Source organism: Leopardus geoffroyi, chromosome B4, assembly GCF_018350155.1.
Source record: "Leopardus geoffroyi isolate Oge1 chromosome B4, O.geoffroyi_Oge1_pat1.0, whole genome shotgun sequence".
NCBI lineage: Eukaryota > Metazoa > Chordata > Mammalia > Carnivora > Felidae > Leopardus > Leopardus geoffroyi.
Window position 1 is genome coordinate 109,734,083 of NC_059341.1, and position 22,942 is coordinate 109,757,024.

The 22,942-nt window shown below is 34.5% G+C and overlaps 1 protein-coding gene and 1 long non-coding RNA gene across 5 annotated transcripts in view; one reads left to right on the forward strand and one right to left on the reverse strand.

The window, feature by feature from the left end:
• The window catches only part of MGAT4C (MGAT4 family member C), a 740,390-nt gene that overhangs the window by 649,206 nt on the left and 68,242 nt on the right, over positions 1-22,942 (reverse strand). The window lies entirely within an intron of this gene.
• The window catches only part of LOC123592146, a 39,344-nt gene continuing 30,460 nt past the window's right edge, over positions 14,059-22,942 (forward strand). The window contains exons 1-3 of one of the 2 annotated variants that reach the window (XR_006709606.1): positions 14,059-14,238; positions 17,257-17,319; positions 18,210-18,264. This is a non-coding gene — a long non-coding RNA (uncharacterized LOC123592146). The remainder of the gene's footprint in view (positions 14,239-17,256; positions 17,320-18,209; positions 18,265-22,942) is intronic. The other variant, XR_006709607.1, reaches the window with a different exon arrangement.

The following is a 22,942-nucleotide window of genomic DNA, read 5'->3' on the forward strand; positions in this document are numbered from 1 at the left end:
GCTGATGAAATTAAGTAATTTGAAACAAGTAACTAGGAGATGTACAACTGTCCAGCCTCAGAAACTGAAGAGGGAAGACAGCAAGCAAACCACAGAGTTTGAATCAAACGATCAAAAGAGGGAGTAGAGACAGGAAGCAAGGGAGAGTTCTAATTATAAGGAACCTGTGTCGGATAGATTTTATTTAATTTTCAGGCAAATGGAAGTATCTTTGAACATAGAAAAATATCTCTTTTTTGAAATGGGCTTCTCTGTGCAAAACAAATCACAGGAAATAGTCAAATAGAGACTGGATAAGTATTAGTTATATTGTGAAGAGACTTCAAGTTATAAAAGATTAGATTATATCGTCTTTGATCTCTTCCTAGTCCAAGACATCTTCTGAATCTTCATTATCCATCCTATCCATATTTTTTTTCTCTCAAGCTTAACCATTAGAAAAATTGACCTCAACCTCTTCCTTGAATGTCTCTCCCACTGTCTTGTTCTCACTTAAATCTGGCTCTTTCCTGAAGATACTGCTTCTTCTGCAGACTTAATAAGCCTGGGACTCAAAGTAGGATAAGTGCCTTTTCTGTATTCATTATCCTAGTCCAGATGATTGAGTCTCCTTTCTCTATAAAACACCCCCTTGGGGCGCCTGGGTGCCTCAATTGGTTGAGCATTCAACTTTTGATTTTGGCTCAGGTCAGGATCCCAGGGTTATGGGATTGAACCCCACGTTGGGCTCCATGCTAATCATAGAGCCTGCTTAAAATTCTCTCTCTCTCTCCCTCCACCCCTCTCTCCCTCTCATGCTCTCTCTCTGTAAAATAAAAAACAAACAAACGTGCCTCTGGCTGCTCTCCCTGCCCCCTCTCCCCAGTCATCTCCCTTTGTTTTTTGAATGTTAGCTCTTGGCTCACTGCAACTCTCTCCAACACTATTTTTTCAGCAGTGAATTCAAAGTCCAAAGTCTAAGACCTAGACCTTTCCATTCTTCTTCTCAACCATATTTTTGATGGTTAACTTCAGAATTCACTTCAGTGATCATACCCATGACTTTGTTACTAATCACTATTACTCTCCCCAAACCTCAGTTTCAAGCATGCCTTACTACAGTGTTCTATCTTTCCAGCTCAATCCTTCTGAAAGCCCAACTCCAACGATGGCTTGAAACCAGTGAGATCTTACCATTTTTCCTTATCTCTCACCCCTCATCCAACACTCGCACTTCTCTTACTATCAAGCTTAAATCTAATTGCTGTTACAAAATCTCTCACTTAAATGCAACATCAACTCCTTTGTTTTCTGTCATATTTGCTTTCTCTCTTAGCTAACCCATAATTATGTCTAAATTCAAATCTCCAAGAGCTGTACATCTAAGCCTGCACTGCTGTACCAGCCTGGAGGGAACTCCCAACCATCTGGACTAGCTATAAACTCAAGAGCACTAACTCATACTGTATTTCTATAGTCCATTCACTCTTTTACTGTTCTATTAGATGTTGTTGTACTAGGTCCTTTTTTGCCTCAAAGTTCTCAGTTCCCACTGTCAGCTTGTGACCATTCTTCCTATTTCATTAAAGAAAATAAAGCAGTCAGAAGAGAAATTCTACACACCATCTTCCCCTGACATCTATTTTCCTGCATTTGTATTTGAATACTCTAACTTCTCTTCCATCATCAGGATGGACTGCATTCCAACTAAATACAGGTTTTCCATTGTGTACACCCTCTTATCTCCCTTTTCTTTCTCAAGGATATTGCTGCAGCAATTCCTTTTTTATTCCTTTAATTATCAAATATTCCCCATCAACTGGAACATAACCCATCAGCATCAAAATAACATGAAGTTATGTTGTTCATCTTATAAAGAGAAATGATACTGATACCACTTCTTATAGCTATCACCTCATTCTTCTGTTACTTTAATTATAAAGCAAAACACCTTGAAATAGCTGTCTATTTTTTTATTCTTTGAATGTCTTTCTTCCTATTTTCTCTGAAGCCCACTAACATCAAACATTTATTGCCACAACTCCAACAAAACTGCTCATTTTGTGATCACTATTAATTGCCACACTGCTAAGTCCAATGCTAAATTCAGTCCTTACATTTTTTGCTGTATCAGAACCAGGTGGCATCATAGACTATTCTCTCTAACTTAAAATACTTTCTTCACTTGGCCTCTTTTCTTAAAAAACAAACAAACAAAACAACAAAAAGCAAAAACAAAACACAAGCCTGGTTTTCCTTCCACTTTGCTGGATACCTTTCCTCAGTTGGTTTTTTGTTTGTTTGTTTGTTTGTTTTGTTTTGCTTTTAAAATTATCTAACACCTAAATATTAAGGAACCCTGAGGTTCAATCTTTGAACCATATGCTTGTATTGATTCCCCTAAGTGACTTTACTGAAAAGTCAACTGATACTTATTTTCTTTCTCAACATGAATGTTAATATCTTCAACTCGATCTGTAAAACCATTTATAATCTGATTTCCTGTTCCATCAAGAGCTCATCTACCTCAACACTTCCTATTCCTCCTCCATAATTTTCAAATCTGCCAGCTACACACCCACATTAAAGTCTCTGCCCTTTCTGTTCCCTTTGCCTTGGATGCTCTTCCCACACACATCTGCATTTCCTTCAGATCTTTATTTTTAAAAATCACATTTTCAGGGAGACATTGTGGCCTACCATAACTAGAATTTTTTCCCCTCTCCTGCACTTAATATCTCCCTACCGTGTCACTTTTTTTTTTTTTTTTTTAGCACTTACCACTGCTTAATATAAGGGATACTTTTCACTGATTCTTTATTTTTTCTTTCCCTACTAGAATAAATGTCTTCATGAAGGCAGGTGTTTATTGTCTGTTTTGTTTACTAATGGATCACAGAGACTGTACACTTAGCAGATGCTCAATAAATATTTGTTGAATAAATAAATGAATAATATCACTCATTCTATTTTATAATCAGCGTCAAGTATGAATTTCAATATATATTAATCAAGCTTTTACAAGGAGTGTGTTATATTTTTAAATTCTGTTACTGCTTTTAGAAGAGAGGTTCTATAGCCATAAAATTTCAGGCTTGATTACTAATAGAATTAGTGTTAAGAATATGATACCTACCTTTGTGGATCTCAATTGTAAAAAAAAAATAATAATAAGATGAAACTTATTCATTAGGACTTTCAAGCAGATGGCAGGTGACTTCCAATGTGCCACAAAACTAGCTGATCTTTAGAGTTCTTACCTCCAAAAATGAAGAGGTTAAGATAAAGGATTGTGGAAGTTCTTTCATTATAAAATTTTATCAAATGTCTGTCCAATCTAACACAGAAGGGGAGAAGATAAAATTAAGAAATTATGCTCAATTTTGTATTAAACAAAGGTTTCTATGTATAAGGTAGCAAGAGAGATACTTGGTGTCTAGTAAACATTCAACAAGTGTCAGTTATTATTGTCATCATGGTAGCTCTATTAATCTCCTTCAGATGGATTGGGGGAAAAAAGCAACGAACACTTTTAATTCAGCTATGCTCCCTGTATAAGCATACACAAAATAAATCTTATGTTTGAGGCAAAAATCTTTTGGAAAATAAATAACCTATGAAAGGTATAAACCTAAGTACAAAGCAAACATTTGCAAATGATTGTACTCTTTTTCAATATGCTACTATAATCACAAGTCTATACTTTATCATGGTTAAAGAGTAAACTTCCAAATTTAAATACATATTTTTTTAATCCAACTTTAAATTTAGTCAGTATATTATAATTGCATTGTATGGTGATCATGATAGTAGCTACACTTGTGATGAGTAGAGAGCATAAATACACACTTGATAAAGCACTATGCTGTACAGCTAAGACCAAGGTAATACTGTGTGTCAACTATTCTTCAATATAAATAAATAAAAGTAAAAATACAATCATTAAAAGTATGTATTTTCAGATACAAAAATTTAAAACATTTGTTCTTTTAATAACATTCAAATTTATAGTCTATATTCTGATTTTTCCATAAACTTAAATACGGATATTTCTCTAAATTGAAGGAGTCCATTCATGATATAATATTCCTTATGAATTATCCATAGCTAAAAAGCTCTAAGGACAATAATAAGCACCAATTTTCCTTCCTTTTTTTTTTAATGTTTATTACTTTTTGAAAGAGGGTGAATGTGAGTAGGGGAGGGGCAGAGAGAGAGGGAGACAGAGTATCTGAAGCTGGCTACACACTAACTTGAGAGAGTCCGATGTGGGGCTTGAACTCACAAACCATAAGATCATGACCTGAGCTGAAGTACAACCCATAACCAACTGAGCCACTCAGGTGCCCCAAGAAGCACCAATTTTTACCCCAAATTCCAAAATTGTTAACTGATACACAATAATTATTTTGAAGGTATTTGAAGCAAAATGTTCAATCTCATTTTAGTAAGAGCCCTTTATTATTTAAATCCCTTTCCAAATTATTTCAGATAATTTTGAAAACTGTGTTCCAACTCATATAAAGGTCCAACTCATAGAAACAGAGAATGGCTGGTTACCAGGGGCCGGGGAGCAGGAAAATGGGATTGGTAAAAGGGTACAGACTTCTAGTAGAAAATTTTAAAGTAAAATTAAAGAAAAGGTTTCTGCAAAAATGAATTTTTATCTGAAAAAAACTGAAAGACCAAATATAAGCTTCTATTAACCAGAAATAAAATAGATGATGTATTTATTACAATAGAATTAAATTTAAAAAATGCGTATTTTGAAATTTTAACGCTCCCCCCACCTGGTTTCCTAGTTTATGTGCATGAGTATATCTGCACAGTGGATCTTCCAGAGTATTTTGCCTATATAATGGAAAGCCAATGCACGTTTTATTAACATTCCTGTATTAGGCTTCTAAGCTTTTAGAAGTTTTCAGAAAAACCTCAGTCTTGATGGTCTTCCATAGAACAATGTTCCTGCAAAAAGATACATCAGTCTGCTTTTATTCTTGATTGCCTTAAGGCAAAACAAGTAATTTTAACAATATGTTTGGAATTTATTATTTGGATCCACACACTTCTTGAGTGATGTTATTTAAAATAGTTTCATAGTATATTTTAACATTTGATTTTATTTTAGGTTGTTTTAAGTTACCATGTATAGAACTTTCATAAAAATGTATGATCTCTCTTTGTCTTCTGAAATTCTAAAACATATTTCTCTTCATAATAAAAACACTTTGCTTACTTTTTGCCTAACAGTAACTAAACAAACAAAACAAAAAATCGAATAAATAAAAAAACAAAACAAAACTACTGCAATGAGTTTCCCTAAAATGTGACCGTCAAATTTCTGTTTGCTATTGGGTTATGTTTTAGAAATATTAAGTTAAAAACTAGAAAGCCAATGTGCTTTACTGGTACTATTTAAAATACCCAAAAAGTAAACAATGTTTGAACATTGTGCTGCATAATTGGCAAGATTCAAAATAAAACTTTCTTTTAAGTCAGGGTACAAAATGAGAATCTAGGAACAGTCCTTGAACCTATGCACAGAAAGTATGCAGGAAATTTTCAGAAATTTACTAGATACAAAAGTGGCTTTGCCTGTGTACAATGATTCATCTTAATTTTATTCCTACACAACTGCCTGAGGTTCTCATGTCATTTAAGGGCTCTTCCAATCCAGAGATTCTGTTTTTCAATAAAATGTCCCTTCAGATCACTAAATATAATAGGGAACCAACCATGAACAAGAGGATTGACTGAATTCTTTCATAGTTTTTCAACTATGTATTTAAAAGTAAGCCAGTATAATGGCTTCAATTAAAATTTTTCCTATATCCAATTTTAACAAAATGATCTTCACATATTTGAATATATACATTTATTTAATTTTGTGAGGTATATTCATTTACTTAGGCATTGATAATTAACACATGCAGTTAATCTCTTGTTCTCCTTAGTCATCTCATGTACTTATCCTGAGTTTATTCTTATCCATGTTTATTCATATTCATGTCTAGGCTTAAGCTTATTCAGGATTCACATATTATTTATCTCAAATGGTACACTCTCTTGTATGGATTTTCTGAATCCTACAAAAGCATAATAAATACAGGTTGACTAAACCCAACTGAGAACACGTCTCTTGGCAAGCCTTACCGGCAGATTATAGCATTTATTAATAAATTCTTCCTTTCCTCCAAGTTCCTGCCAAAGCATAGTATTTATCGAGTTTACTTCCATAAGGAATTGATATTAAACATAGATATTTGACTTCATTTAACCAACGGAAAAGCGACGGGATGCCATTTCTGAATTGAAGCCTTAAAGAGTGGCATTATGAGTTTCTGATTCCAACTCGTTCCTTAAAAATGCCATACCATAGTTAGCCATTGTTGCTTCAGCCAAACTACCAGAATGAAAACACATGGATCAAAAGTCTCTCATCCAGTTTAGTTCAGAATATCCTAGCTGAGTGTAGCTGACCTACATGTAGACCACTAAGGCTTAAATAAATAATTATTTTAAGCCAATCAGGTTCTGGGAAGGTTGTTTATTATGTAACATTACCCTAGAAGAAAACTAATATTCCCTAGCATAGAAAATGAGCATTTATTCAGAGGCTTTAATGAGATTATAAGAAGTACAGACAGATAGTAACCACTTCAGGAGGATATTAATAGTAAAAACAGCATTATATCTTAAATCTTCCAATCTAAGTAAATAATGATATAAACAGTAAACAGGTGATGAATTATTCTCAAAATCAAGGCTGTGAAACATTAAAGATATTTTAAAATGTCTCAAAGACTAAAAGGTGTAACATTTTATAGATATATAGTTTAACATATAAGGGAAGAGCTCAATTATAGCCAATATAAACATTTTATATCAATTATAGAATTATATATAATTATAATTAATACATAAAATTATTTGTATAATTGATATCATTGTATTAATAATATGTAATATTTTATATAAACCGATGTCATTCTCAGATCACTTTCTGGCTTCCATTTAGATTCCATGAGTACTATATAGAGTTAATACAAGAAATAATTCATCATGAAGAAATAGAAAAATAGCCATGTAGCATAACTTTTAAAATTTTAATAGTAGAGGTGTACTATATACAAAGAAAACATATTATTCAAATATATATTGCCTAAATAGTAACACATATATCAGTGATTTAATAATTTATGTTGTGAATGCGTTCTATGTTTGAAGAGCAAATATGTCTCAGAAGATGAGCTTTCCCTTGAAGAGATTATTTCACATTTGATGTAATGGTCGGGAATTGTTGCCACAAAATAAGATACTGCAGTGTTCACATAAGTTTTCTGGCTACGATAGATTTCTGGGTCCCTTAAGTTCCTGCTTTTCTAATCAGCTCTCTACATAAAATAAAGACTCACAGGGATGGAAGCACAGAGAAAATAACCAATGTATTTCTTTAATTTTATAGACTGGTAAATGAAGGCCAGATTTTCTCAAATTCATAAATTTCATTAGATTTCCAAATTAAATATCCATCCCAGATACCTCTTTTTACTTCCATCTCTCTGGAGTATTAGTCAGACATCTGAAATTTGACAGATCTAAAATTAGATTCACTTCTACTTTTCCTCGCCAAGGATGGGCCGCCACCCCACCCCCCCCACCCCCCACTCTATTAGTGGCCTAGTAGTATGAACATTAGTTATCAGGGAAGATCACAACAGGAAAAAAAAAAAGTCACACTTAAAAGCAGTTATTTTTAAAGACTTTAATGCAGGGACAGTTAATAAATATGAGAGCAGGTTTAAAGTAAGCTATGAAGGCATGCTCAATTACCCTGACTTTAGCAACCACAGGGAATCATCAACATCATTTGGCCTAAAGAGATGAGGGTGGAAGCATCTGAAATGCAGAGAGGGCTGAAGCTGGTGCTGTAGCTACAAGGTAGTGCTGTTCATTAGGATTCTATTTGTGAAAACTGTGTTCTACATATGTTACTGAGAACAAAGTAGCTATGTCCGGGCACCATGAGATGGTCCTTCCACCAGAATATATATAACTGCATGACAGAGACTTGAATCCTTCAATTAAGGGGGAGAAAAAAAGTAAAACGTAATCAGCCACACATGTATATAAGGTCTGAGGAAGAGGGTGAAGTGACTCGTAGAGGAATCAGGATGCAAGCCCATTCTGTACGCATCAGCCTGCACTTCCCTTAAGAACTCCTGAGCAGTGAAGAGAATGTTCCTGCAGGTAATTACTGAGCTGGAGAAATAGTAAGGCTGTTCACCCAACCTTCTCTTCCCTAGAGGGTAGTTAGAGCTACACCCTATGGGGCAGAGAGGAAAGGGCGTACCACCTGTGTTACACCTGTGTAAAATAAAAATGTTTTTAAACTCTCTTCACCACCTACTGAAGACATCCCATCTTTTAATTTTTTTTAAATGACTAAATTGTACAAAGAAAGGCATATATATTCAGATTCTGAATGGGCATGTAAATAAAGCAGTTTGCATCTGGAGAATGAAGAAATTTCCTTTTTGTGTCTAATCAAAGTAATTTGGAGAACTACAGAGATATTTGGTATAAAGCACCAGTTTCAGAAGATAGTCACATACTACTATGAACATAATTTGTGCTTTGTATTTCCATTTCTGATTTTGAAGTCCAAACTTTCATAACACAATAGGCATAGGTCCTTAACAATACTGAGGAGTTTCAAAAAAAAAGTATTAACAACATGATACAATAATTCCTGGAAGTATAGAGAAAAAATAGGTGAATTCCAGAGATAACTGTCTATAAGGCCCAACTCTGAGCAGCACTTTTTTCTTTCCAGTGTTTAATCAATACCTGCAATACATATTTTTTGATGACCAAATGGATGGTTGGATGCATGCATAGATGAATTAATGAATGAAAAAATATGGCTCCATGAAAGCACCCTCTTTTTCATAAAACTACTAAAACATAAACCCAGCCACTGTCTCTGGTAATGCGTCAGAATCAAGATATGTCATGACTGAATATCCCCATTGAATCAATGAGTATTTCTTCCAGTTGCAGAAACAGAAATCCAACTTCAGGAATTTAAACTATTATAATAAGGATTTGATTGATGTATCTATAAAAGAAATTATTTTTACCATGGCAGAATTGTAGAGCTGTCTAGCAAGGAGGGTGTCACTGTTCTTTGGAATGAATGGCTTTTGCTCTCGCCCCCTATAGGGGCTATTATTGGGGTTTGTTCTTCTTGCACACTTCACCTTCTCTCATTCAGTCAGCTCAAGGGAGTTAACATCCACATTTTCCAGTAGAAAGAATCAGTGCACTGAAATTCTCTCAGGACTGACCAAATTGCCCCTGCTCTCTTGGACTTGCCTATGCAAAGCAGAGCATGAACTTGTGGGGTTAGTGTCTAATTGCATACCTTCTAACCCACTTTCCAGATGGCAACTGAAGGGATCTTCCAACGAAGAAATCTTACCAAAGTGTTAGTGGCCCAGAACATTGCCTCTGAAGAGAGCCCAAATGTCTCAGTATATCCTATGAGGCTGTTGATGATCTGTTGTTTGCGTTTCTCAGATCACAATTATCATTTTAGCACAAGAAAATTACCCACTGTGCAGGAAGCGCCTACAATGAAATCTTGTCCCATATCTACCAGATCTTGGTAATACTCCTCCTCAGCCGCTCTGACATACAAAAACATTTCCAGAGATTTCCAAATGTTCATAGGAGGTTAGAGAAACTCTTCAGTTTAGACTTTTTCTCAATGAAATACTAAACTTCAATCAACAGTGAATTATTCACAGTTCACTTAGTAAGCAATGCTTTCTCTTACCTTAGAAACGCCTACATGCTCCTCTTCTGGAATAGTCCTTCACCTCCGTAGATGTAACTAATTACAGAAGGACCAGCAAATATCACTTCAGATATCTTCTCTGTGCCCATCCAAAATAGAAATCACATCTGCTTCCTAGGTCCTATCTTACACTTACTCTGGATATAATACTTTAACTCATTTCTTGTTTGTCTCATCTGCTACATTCAAAGCTACCTGAAAGCAAAAATATCGACCTACTCAGAATTGTGCCTTCTGTTCCCAACCTATGATATTCTTACCAGGTACTGACACATATGGGATACTTACACATAAAAGAGTAGATGAGGGTGACAGTAACCTTGGGAGTAGAAACCCTGGCTTGGAATTTACACTCCAGTACCATTTGTGTGCTCATAGTCAAGCTGCTAATAAATTCTCAGCCTCCTTTGATGTTCCCTATCGCGCAGGATTTCGGTGAGGATTAAATGAGGTAATGTATGTAAAATCTCTTTAAATACTGATTTACAGCTATAATCATTTTAAATTCAAACTGTAATTTTCTAAATACCAGTAGAAATGCTGTTGAGCCATAAGGTTCATTTTCCTAAGTGGTTTAAAAACTTTCTGAACTGTGTGGCTTGTTAGAGAATATAAATGGCTGTCCAACTAGGCATATATTTAAAGACAATTAGTCAATTCAGCTAATCACCTGTACTTGTGTGGAGGTTGTTTTAATTTGCATCAAAATAGCTACTCATGATGTTCACAGGTACCAATTTCACAATTATTTCTCCTTAAAACTACATTTTTTTGTAAGTCCTCTATTTTAAAAAAAAAAAAAACTGGACAAATCACGGGTAAACTCTGAGAAACATAATAGCTTGTGGACATCCATGTGTTAATAAAGCTTTCAGAGACATATTTTTTCCTCCCTCAGAGCAAATTTTGCTACAATTTTCCCTTAATTAATATAATTGATAACAGTTATATAGATATCTGGCATTTTAATCATGCAGATATGTCTTTTGCTGTCTAAAGTGAAATTAAAAACTGCCAGCAGTCTTGTACTTCCAGTGGTAGCTGGAAAGGAAATTAAAATAGAGCTGGTAATAAACGGTTGATATGTTCAATGTGAAAGATCACAGACCTGGGTCATGCACATGGGGGAGGGGTGGCAGAAAATACAATGACAAATGCAGAAGAAAAGCTCTTATCCACATGATGAATTGGGAATGTTGAAGTCTTTAATAACAAGCTCAGGTAACACATAAGTTTTGCAGCATAATTAAGGCCAAAACTTTCGATTTGGTTATCATTAATTTTTGTGAAGATTTAAGAACAAACAGGACTGAAAAACCCTGTATTACTCACTGCCAATTCATTCAAAATATGTTGGTGGATATTTGGTTAAAGAGATCTAAATATATTCAAAATTCTTTTGACCAAGCATTTTGAAGCTCATAAGAGAGGGTTTAACTTTGATCTATTAATATACTAAACTAATACTGATTGGATGACTATCAGGCAGACTCTTCTAGACACTGTCAGCAGCTCACTTTCAGATAATATAGGCAGTCAGAAATGTTACAAACATTAGACATGGGCTACCGCCTCTGGATAATATCAGGAATTTATCATTATAGAAATTGGAAGGATGACAAAGAGCCAGGAATTTAACATTTTATTTCCAGGTCTGTATTCCTCAGTGAAAGTTGAATCAGTGGGGATTTGGATTCATGTTCCTAACATGCCAATCTCTTCAAGGATAATTGGCTTTCACCTTTGGGGATGATATGAATGAAGACACTAAATGAGGCTATGACTGAATGAATGTACAAGGGGTAGTGTATAGAAGGAAGAGAAGAAGTCTGAAGAACAGAACTAAAGGAATGTCTATCTTTGGAATTCAGGAAGAGAAGGAATAGTCAGGGTCGCAAATATAATGTATAATTTCATGTAAACCAGAGGAGAATATCAAAGACAATGGTAATCAACCAAAGAGTATTTATAGAGACTTCCAGGGGTATAAGATATGAATTTTAATGTGTTACTTGAGTCAGAATATTTTTCTTAGCATTTACAAAGCCAGATCTTAGAAACTGATTGGGAAATGGAGAAAATTAAAACTTTTTTAGGATCTCAATAGGAAATTCACCCAAAGCAATTGCTCAATTGTTCACAGTAACATTTATTAATAATTAAAAGTGTTGAGCATTTTATTATAAATTTTAAATTGAAGGAAATACATTTTTCTTCAACTTTTTCTTCTTTGATTACATCCAAATTTCTTTAAAAAGTAGCTGACACTTACTGCTTTCTTTTCTTTCCACCCACTCATTCTGGTATTCAATCTGGCTTACATATCCGACACCTGCCCCAACTCTCTTCTCTCAATTTAGATGATCTAGTCAGCAACAGTAGCTGAAAACATACTTAGAGTAATGCTAAGAGCAACCAGATATCATTGAATAGCAGATTTTCTCAATACTCAGATACTTCTTATATTCCATTCTTCTAAGTAATAGACTTATCCTTTTTATATTCTATTCTATTTTAATTTTATATAGAAATAACCTACGACTATGTATAAGCAAGCTCTGGAGTACTTAACCAAATGATCAGTTTTTGTCATATTAATTTTTAAATCGTATTAGTTTGCATAAATATATATAGAAATCTACACTTTGGTAATGTGAAACCTACATCTTCATTCAATTATTTTATACAGAAATAGTAGCTGTCACTGAATGCAAAGTCTGATGTGATTTTCCCTTTTTGGAGACAAACCATCATCCTTTAAAGGATCTTAAAAACTGGTAACACAAGAAAAAATAGTGCAATGTATAAAATTTTAAAAATGTTTCTTGATTTTTTAAAAATGGCAGCTTTAAATCTTTTTATATTAAACAATGCAAAACAAATATGGCTTCTATATCAAATATCTTGATTGAGTAGGCTAGGAAAACACTGTTGCATGGCAAAAAAAAAAAATCATGTCACTTTTGGATTGTACACAGTATGAAACTCAAAACCCATGTCTCTCCCTGCATAAGAATAAAGACACCTACTTTTTTGAGGAAATATTTCCTTTCAGTAAGTGGAGTCACACTTAGGTAGAGCAGAGATTCTAATTGAAGTTAGTACTATTGTATCACAAATATGTTAAGATCCACTAAGAATATTACCCAGGTTGAATGGTAATAAGCAAAGTTTATTCAGTTCAGTTATGGGAACAACTTTGGTCATCTTTAACCTCATAGAATACCTAGCATACAGTTAGAGCACAGTAGGAATCAACATATTTTTTGGATTGTTGATTTTATTTCCCTGGTTCCCAGGTGAGTAAATTGAGATGGAGTGTATATTGTAAAAAAATGACAAATGAGAAGTAGCTTCCCAGAGAAAGGTTTATTAAGAGATAGAATAATTTGGTTTATGTAGGGTTCTAGTAACTCTACACAAATGAAGTCAGTCCTTACACAAGAGTTGAATTAGAGCCTCACAGGATAGGAACGTATTTCCCAAGAAGGTAGTAGCTCAGTTGAAGAAGCTATAACTATGAATCACTTTTATCATAGAGGTTCCATTCTCTGGGAGGCTGATTCAGCCCAAAGACATGTTTTTGTTTCTACTTTACAGTGTTTTAGAAGTGAGTCTAAATATCATTAGTCAGAATCTATGCTCTCTACCTACTATTCTCAGTCATTTCAAATTAGACCTAATTCACTTTTTTACATTTTTGGCTAAATCCCAAAGTCATTTGAATGAGAGATGCTTGATAATTGGAAGACCATTATGGAAATTTGGTTATTATAATATTCCATTTCCAGCACATCAAATCAAACCAAACACCACAAAACCTACAAACTGCATGGTGATAGAACTTTTTCTGTAATCTACTATTTTTTGTAAATTTGTTGTGGCTAGCCACTTGTGGGGATACTCTACTACTTTTAAGAAAGATTAATGAGTTAAGTGTAGAGGTCATTGTGAGAGAGAGACAATATTATAAGGAAATGTAAAACTAGATCAGAATCAAAGAGGACTAAGAGAAGCTGGAAACTACTGAACAGTTGGGCCTTCCTGCCTACTTCATCAACCTTACCCCAGCCTCAGCTAGAGTAGTTTTGAACATCTCAAGAGAGAATAGTTTTGAATTCCAAAATGACTATCAACAGGGCAACGGATAGAGATTGTGGTATTTTCTTGTAATGGAATGTGACTCAGTAATAAATGGATTGTTACATGTAACAACATGGATGCATCTCAAAGTAACTATGCTGAGTAAAAGAAGATAGACTAAAACAGAATATACTGTACAATTTCTATAAAACTAGAAAAGGCAAACATCTTCAGACAAATAATGCATCCCTGATTGCCAGGGACAGGAGAGATGGGAGGAAAGAACTATAAAAGGACCAAGGAAACTTTTGAGGGTGAGATACATATTCATTACCTTGATTTTTAATGTTAGTTTCAGTATATGCTGTATACATATGGCAAAAGTTATCAAATTATAGACTTTAATATGTGCAGTTTATGTCAATTATACTTTTTTTTACAAACTATTTATGTTTTTTTTTTATTTTTTTGATGTTTATTTATTTTTGAGAGAGAGACAGAGCACGAGCAGGGGAGGGGCAGAGAGAGAAGGAGACACAGAATCTGAAGCAGGCTCCTGATGTGGGGCTCTAACCCACGAAAGCAAGATCGTGAACTGAGTTGACACTTAACCAACTAAGCCACTTCAATAAAACAATTTAAAAGATGAATACATACAATGAGAATGGAAATGGCAGGCACATGAAAGATAAATCTGTCACATAAATTAGGGACTGAGAAGCAAATATCTTCTCTCTGAAACAATCAATTTAGCCAAATTATCTATTGGTGAGTAAGAACTTAGAACAAGGAGAGATAGGCAAATTATTTCATGTAATGGAACTGAGCCATAGGAGCCTGATGTATCCATTTCTACTTTAGGGTGAATTTTTATAAGGAGGCTTTAAAAATTAGTGCTCTTTTGTTCAAACTCCTCTCCCCTAGACACAGTGCTAAAAAGAATATTGTCAACATTTTCTTCCTTCCACATTAGTCTGAACAGCAATTGGCATATTTTTTTTTCTTTAGCTATGTTAATATATCCAATCAGACTTTAGTCTAGTCCTTCACTTATGGTATGTCTCCTTAAAGAGATTTTCAACACTATGAAGGCTAGTTATATAACTCAACTTGGTCAGGCTAGAGTACACAGTTACTTAAAAAAGTAACCCACATGTTGCTGTGAAGGTATTTTGCAGACGTATTTAACAACAAGCAGTTGGCTTTAAGTTGGATTAAATAAAGTTTACCCTTGTTAATGTGGATGGGCCTTTCCCAACTAGTGGAAGACCTTATAAGAGAAAACTGGGGTTTTTCCAAACAAGTAATTCTGCCTCAAGACTGCAACATCATCTCTTGCTTGAGTTTCTGGTCAGCTGGCCTACACTACTAATTTAAGAGTTGCTAACCCCCACAACCACTTGAGATAATCCTTTAAAACAAACATCTTAATAACTACATCTTGTATATCATACTGGTCTGGTTTCTTGGGAGAATGTAGACTGGTATGATTACTGATATAACGTGTGCTGATTTTTTAGTTTTTCTATGAGGAGAAATACCATTTCATATTTTAAGACTTTGTGGAACTCACCAAAAAGTTTATAACACATATTTTAACACTTCGTGAACTATTTGTGAGATGATATTTAAGATATCACTAATGCTTAAAGTCTGGTTTACAGTTTGCAATTTTTTTGTTTGTTTTTCATCTAATCTTAAGATATATGTATTAGTTAACTCATGTTACATATATTAAAATACCATAGACTGGGTGTCTTATTAAAATAATTTTTTAAATATTTTTTATATTATTTTTTAATTATTTAATTTTTTTAATATTATATATATATATATATATATATATATATATTTTTTTTTTTTTTTTTTTTTTTTTTTTTTTCTTCCAGGGCGCCTGGGTGGCTCAGTCAGTTAAGCATCAAACTTTGGCTCAGGTCATGACCTCAGTTGGTGAGTTCATGTCCCATGTTGGGCTCTGTGCTGACAGCTCAGAGCCTGGAGCCTGCTTCAGATTCTGTGTCTTCCTCTCTCTCTGCACCTTCCCCACTCTCTCCCTCTCTCTTTCTCAAAACCAAAACAAAACAAAATATTAAAAAACTTTTTTATAATGTTTTTTTCTCATTATCCTGGTGGCTAGGACATCTAAAATCAAGGTTCTGGCTGACTAAATTCCTGGTAAGGGCTGTGTTCCTGGCTTGCAGAAGGCCACTCTCTTGCTCTGTGCTCACATGGCCTCTCCTTGACACATGCCCCTAGGTAGAGAATGAGCAAGCTTTTTGATGCCTCTTCTTTAAGGGCACTAATCCCATCATGAGGGCCACACCCTCATGATCTCATCTAAATCAAATTACCTTCCAAATTCTCCATCTCTAAAAACCACCCCTTTGGGGGTTAGAATGTCAACATTTGAATTTTGAGGAGGACACAATTCAGGTCATCAGGATATACAAATATTCTCTGCCAAATCACACTAATGACTTATTTTCTTTGCAGTTTTATATTCATTCAAACATTATCACGTATTTTATTTCAATTGATTTTATCAGCCACTATGTCAAGTAGACAAATGAGCATATCATCACTATTTTTCACAGAAAGAAAGAAAAAAAACGTAAAAATTAAAAAAGCCTAGTGACTTGCTCTGTATCAAATACTGTAAGCAGAAACAAAAACTATTTCCTTATAATTTAGAACAATATTATTATTTTGTCACACCATAATGTCACAAAATATCCTCATATCCATAGAAGAAAGAGCTATATATTGGTATGGAATACAGAGTATAGGGGCAGCTGCAATAAAAAGTCTTTGGTTCTGGCATTTCTACTGACTTACCCTCAAAGGCCTGAAAGATCACTGTTCTAGAAACTTAAGTAGTAATTAGATTTCCAGCAAACCAAAGTGTTGGCTTCACTTCAATTTTATAGTAATCCGAATAGGCCTTTGGTAAGCTGAATTAAATTATTTTAGAAGTGCTCTTGATTGATTTACCTAAGTTATGATCAGGATAGTTCTCTGAAACTGTGTGAAAAATAGGCATTAGTCGCCTAAAATGTTCTTAGTGTATTGTAGTGATAGATACTTCCCCCAACTGAGGCGGGGGGGGGGGGGGGGGAGAAGTGCTGCAAAACAGAGGCTTTGGAACCTATTTTAAACAAGAGAATTATTTCTTATATAAATACTTGCGATGAAATACTGTAGATTAAACATATCGGAGGGGTGTCTCTAAGTGGTGTGTGTGCGTGTGTGTGTGTGTGTGTGTGTGTGTGTGTGTGTGTGTGTGTAAATGCAGAGAGCTAGATTTGACTCTACTCTGTCCCCTTCTCTCCAAGGCATACCATTGGAACCCTTTGTTCCTTCATGCTACTGGAACGATTTGAAAATGCCAGTTCCAGGTGATACCTGCATACAGTTTAATATTTTTATATCTGGATTATTGTTCTTCTTAGAATATATATTTTTGCTTAAAATAGGAAGGATAGTCATAAATGGAACTGTACACCTGCTACAATAGAGACAGCTCCCTACAATGTAATATAACCCCTATTCTTGCCTTCCCACTGACTTTAACCTCAAGGCACTAAAAATAACCATTCTGTCTAACAGTAAGTAGTAATTCAGTTTCCAATTCAGCTAAAACCGTAGCTTCACCTCAATTTTAACAGCTGAAATTCTTATGTCCTCTATGGGTCATATCTGGTCACTTTTAAAACCTCTTAAATTCAGTTACTATGGAACTAATGGATATCACATATAGTATCCCCAGGGTGAACTGAAAAGTAAGTGAGAAATGCCTTTCTCTAACAGCTTCTTTTCAAAAGTGTCCAAAGAACATTTTATATTGAGCACAATTTGTGGGACACTTTACATTTTTCTTATGATAGGTGGAAGAACTGTTGATTGAGATCTTACATCATGAGCTTCTACTGAAATTCAACAAACTGCATTTCAATTACCCAAGGTTCCTTTGGTTCTTACATGGGTGTCACAAAAATAAATTGCTATAAAGCTTTGCAATCATATGCCGCTAAAGGTTTTGCTAGACCAAGTTGGCAGGTTATCACAGAAACACATATTTGGATAAAGATGAATCAAGGAATTTTGATAAGCCACAAAACATAGAAAACGATGGTAGTAGACTTTTTTATTTCTAAGTGCTTTAAAAAAATAACTTTTACTTAGCACAATTCTTTGATACATTTACTATTACTCTTTTATTACCTCATCAAATCATTGACAGCTTTTCGAGATAACTACATTTATTAACTTTCCTTCCCCTTTGTAGATAAGAAAACTGAGACACAGAGAGACTTAGTAAATTTCCTCAATTCATTCAGATGGTAAGTGACAAACTCAAAATTCAAACACAGGCACTCTGGTTCTGGAGATTTCTGTATATAACCCTATTTAAATAGTACTAAAATTTTCAAATTCAAATAAATGCAATGAGTCAAGTACAAAGAAGTTGAATGGTAGATATTTTACTGGGCAAAATTGGTAACTGAGAATCACATTATAAATTTCCACAATAGCTCACTTTCCTTGCACTGATTTTATGTCTCTAATACCATGGCCCAACATTTCTGAACATAAAAATGAGCGGAGGACTATGCTTCTGAAAGATTTGGAATGAAATATAAGAACCTATTTATATTTTTAACCTGTAGATAAAAAGGTAAGCAACTTTTCAAAAGAGCAAATGACAATTGTGAAATGAGTGATTTGGATAATAAATTCAATGAGAATTCAGAGTTGTTTGACACTTCCCCTTCTATCCAAGATGGAGTAATAAAGATTCTCTTGCCTGAAACAACCAAAAGAAAAAAATAGGGAGAGGAAAAAATATTTTTGCACACCGTTTTGAAGATACTAGGTCAGTCAAGAGAGTGATTCCTGAGAAATAATAAACTACACATGAAACTAACACAAGATTGTATCAACTATACATAATAATAATAATAATAGAAGAAGAAGAAGAAGGAGGAGGAGGAGGAGGAGGGGGAGGGGGAGGAGGAGGAGGAGGAGGAGGAGGAGGAGAAGAAGAAGACACAAAATGCTGAGTCTAATGGTGCCTATGCTTACGGAGAGTATGTTCAAGCCATAGCAAAGGGGTATACGGATGGAGTCTCAAAGTTCCCTAAATTGCGGACATTTTGCTGGAAGTATTCTTAGCTTAGGGAGAAAATTGCAATATAGCATGAATGAATGTCAAAATAATTATGTGGAGCAAAAGAAGCCAGACCGAAAAAAAAAATGTATATAATTCCACTTATATAAGAATCTAAAAAATACAAACTTCTATTGACAGGAGACAAGTGATTATCTGGGGAAATTCAGGGCAGAGAAGAGTTGTAGGGAAGGATTACACAAGAGCATGAAGTAACTTTTGGGCATGATAGTTATATTCAATACCTTAATATATATGTCATAGTGTATCACTATACACTTGAAATATGTGTAATTTTATCATATTCGATTACACTTGAAATTATAAAAATGTCTGGCTTGGGCATAATGTTTTAGGCAAGTTGGGCTTTAGAACTGTTCTTTGATATGGATATCATGTATGTGTCCCTTCAAACAGCATAGGTCACTAACTTCTAATAGGCTGATATTAAGAGGTAGGTACTTTGTGCAGTAATTAGGTCATGAGGATGAAATTCCACGATGGGATTCTGTCCTTACATGAAGAGGAAGAGCCCTTTCTCTCCTCCATGTGAAGACTGAACCCGAATGTGGACGTTTATAAACCAGGAAGAGGGCCTTCACGGGAATCCAACCATGCTGTCATTGTGATCTTGGATCTCCAGCTTCCAGAATTATAAGAAATAAATATCTGTTATTTAATCCACCCAGTTGATGGGAATTTGTTGTTAACAGTCTGAGCTTATTAAGACAGTCTGTATGGAATGATAACATTTAATACAAGAAAATAAAAGGAAAGACTGTGCTCTGCGTGATGAATGGTGCAAACAGAGCAGCATGATATTATGTTTAGAGGTCCGTAACTTGATTAGTTTGGCTTGAATATTAGTTAATTTGGGTCTTAGGAGAGAGTACAGAGGTAGTTTAGGATTAAATACTGTTGTGGGATAGCTGCAATTATCTACAAAGAGATTGTATTTATTTTCTATTGCTGCATAACAATTACTACAAATGTAGTAGCTTAAAATAATGCAAACTTATTATTTCACAGTTTCCATGGATCAAGGGTCAGCATGAGAGTATTACTTTTCTATTACTGCTATAATAAATTACCACAAACGTAATCACTTAACATAACACAAATTTATTCTGCTCTGTTTCTGGAGGTTAGAAATCTGAAATCAATTTCACTAAACTAAAACTGAGTTGTAAGGCATGGGCAAGGCTGTTTCCTTCTGGATGCTGTCAGGGGAGATTCAGTTACCTTGTCCTTTTTCAGCATTCAGTGGCCACCTGTATTTCTTGGCTCGTGAACAATTTCTCCACTTCAAAGTGAATCACTCCAGTCTCTGCTTCCATTTTAACATTGCCTTCTTCTCTCTTGACTTTCTTGCCTCTCTCTTGTGAGGACCTTTGTGGTTGCATCTAGTGTCCCTCCCAGATAAGGCAGGCTAATCTCCCCTCTTAAGATCCTTAACTGAATCACATCTGCAAAGACTCTTTGCCCTTTCAGGTCACATCTGTAGGTTCCCATGATTAGGAGGTGGGATTGTGGGGAGCTGTTATTCTGCCTCCCATCATGGATTAGCTGGGTCCTGTGCTCAGGTCTCAAATGGCTGAAATCACAGTAATGGCCAGGGCTGTACAGCCAAGAGGTTCTCTTCCAACCTCTTTCAGGTCGTCGTCAGACTTGAGATTGTAGAGTTTCTTACTGGCTGCCTGATGAGGGAATCACTATCAGCAGCTAGAGGCCAAACTCTGGATCTAGTCACATGACACATCATGCAGCACTTTTTCAAAATAACACAAATTTATCTTGTTATTATGATGATTGGTGTCTTATCTAACTTTAGTTCTGTGCTATTCAGCATCTCTCCCATTTAAGGAAGTTATGAGAAACCGTTGAGTATTTATATTACATATTTAAGGATAGAGCAGAAGTGTTTTGTGAGTACTTTTGACATTTCAATATATTTTATCCTTTTTTGAAGGCACCGCCTACCATGTACTAACAAACAATGAACATATTTCCAGAGTAGAAAAACATGTCATCATAAAGCAGTAGCAGGTTCAGAGCAGACAAATAAAAGAGTCACATTGATGATGCTCAGTGCTCTCTTTTGCCATTTTTCAAATGGAAAGCAAATAGAAAAAAATTCAGTCTGCAGGTGTTCAGTATAAATCAGATACTGAGTTGCGACATATGTTTTCACTCTCTACGGAATTTATGCTTCTTTAAGACATTTTGTTACAAAACATACCTTACTGAATTTCTGATATGTTAAGAATAAGGAAATAAAATAAGCATATTTTAGGGCTTTGCCGTTGGTTTAAAAAGAGCATAATGAAGTACATCTCTATGTACATGTTTTATTTTGGTGAAATCACAAAAGGAAATTATCAAGAGAAAAACATTAAATCTGATTCAAAACATAAATTTTTATATAAATGACAAGGGAGAAAAAAATGAGATCTTCCAGGCTTCTAAACAAAATTATAAATCTATTCTACCATTCTTTTTTTTTTTTAATTTTTTTTTTCAACGTTTATTTATTTTTGGGACAGAGAGAGACAGAGCATGAACGGGAGAGGGTCAGAGAGAGGGAGACACAGAATCTGAAACAGGCTCCAGGCTCTGAGCTGTCAGCCCAGAGCCGGAAGCGGGGCTCGAACTCACGGACTGTGAGATCGTGACCTGGCTGAAGTCGGACGCTCAACAGACTGCGCCACCCAGGCGCCCCTATTCTACCATTCTTAATTAACTTTTGCCTTTACAAAATTTTAGTGGAAGCTGCAGAGTAATAACCCTATAGTCTACTCCTTCTAGACTTGTGTTGATATGTAGTCATTTTTTTTTTTTTCATTTTATCACAGCCATTCCTAAATCTGTACTGATTGAATATGGTACTTATTGATATGCCATTAATACACCCTACTGTATTTTTATTAATATTTTGCATATCCATTATGTGCCAGAGTATACTATGAACTAACAAGCAGGAATTATTTCTTTTTTTTTTTTTCACTAGTATCCACATCTATGCTTTGAATATTACCAAAAAAATTATAATAAGTCTATAGATATTTTCAATAAAACTAATTATAGTATTTCACAGAAATTTTAAGCATTTTGTGATTCAGGCATTAATTTTGATTGACAGAGGGACAGACATACCAATTTGCATTCAATTAATACCCATAAATGTGTGTGTGTGTGTGTGTGTGTGTGTGTGTGTGTGTTGTATATGGTGTATTTGCAAATGTCTGATACATAGTAGTCGTTATGTAACTGTAACTGGTAACTGTAATTACACTTAAAAATCAACTCACCTAGGATTTAGTTAAGGTTTCTATATCTAGGACATAGTTAATAATAATGACATTGTAGGCTCCATCCTATTAGAGATTCTGTGACTTAAAGTTTACCATTTGGTGTTAATGTTTATGATCCAGTGAGAATGATTTAACCTATATTCAAGAACACAGCAAGTTTTTCATGAAGCATTGGTCTTTCATAAGTATTGAAAAAAGCCAACTTTTATTATAAATATCAATTTATAGTGACAACAATAGTGTGGAAATTAAGCATTAATTGCCCTTATGTGACTATTATATCACATTTTTATCATTATAGACTTTGAACTCTGAGGAAGTACGTATAGTTTATAATAATCCTTTTATTTCCCAATATTAATACAATTATGTAAAATAATGTCTATTATATATTTATATCTAATTAATGTCACTTTTGTTATTTTGTTGGCTAATTGAAGTTTTTGAAGGAACATCCTATAATGGTACTATGATTTTTTATTTATATATATTTTGAGGCCTCTCAAAAACTATGTTAAAATTTGCATATGATGCATATAA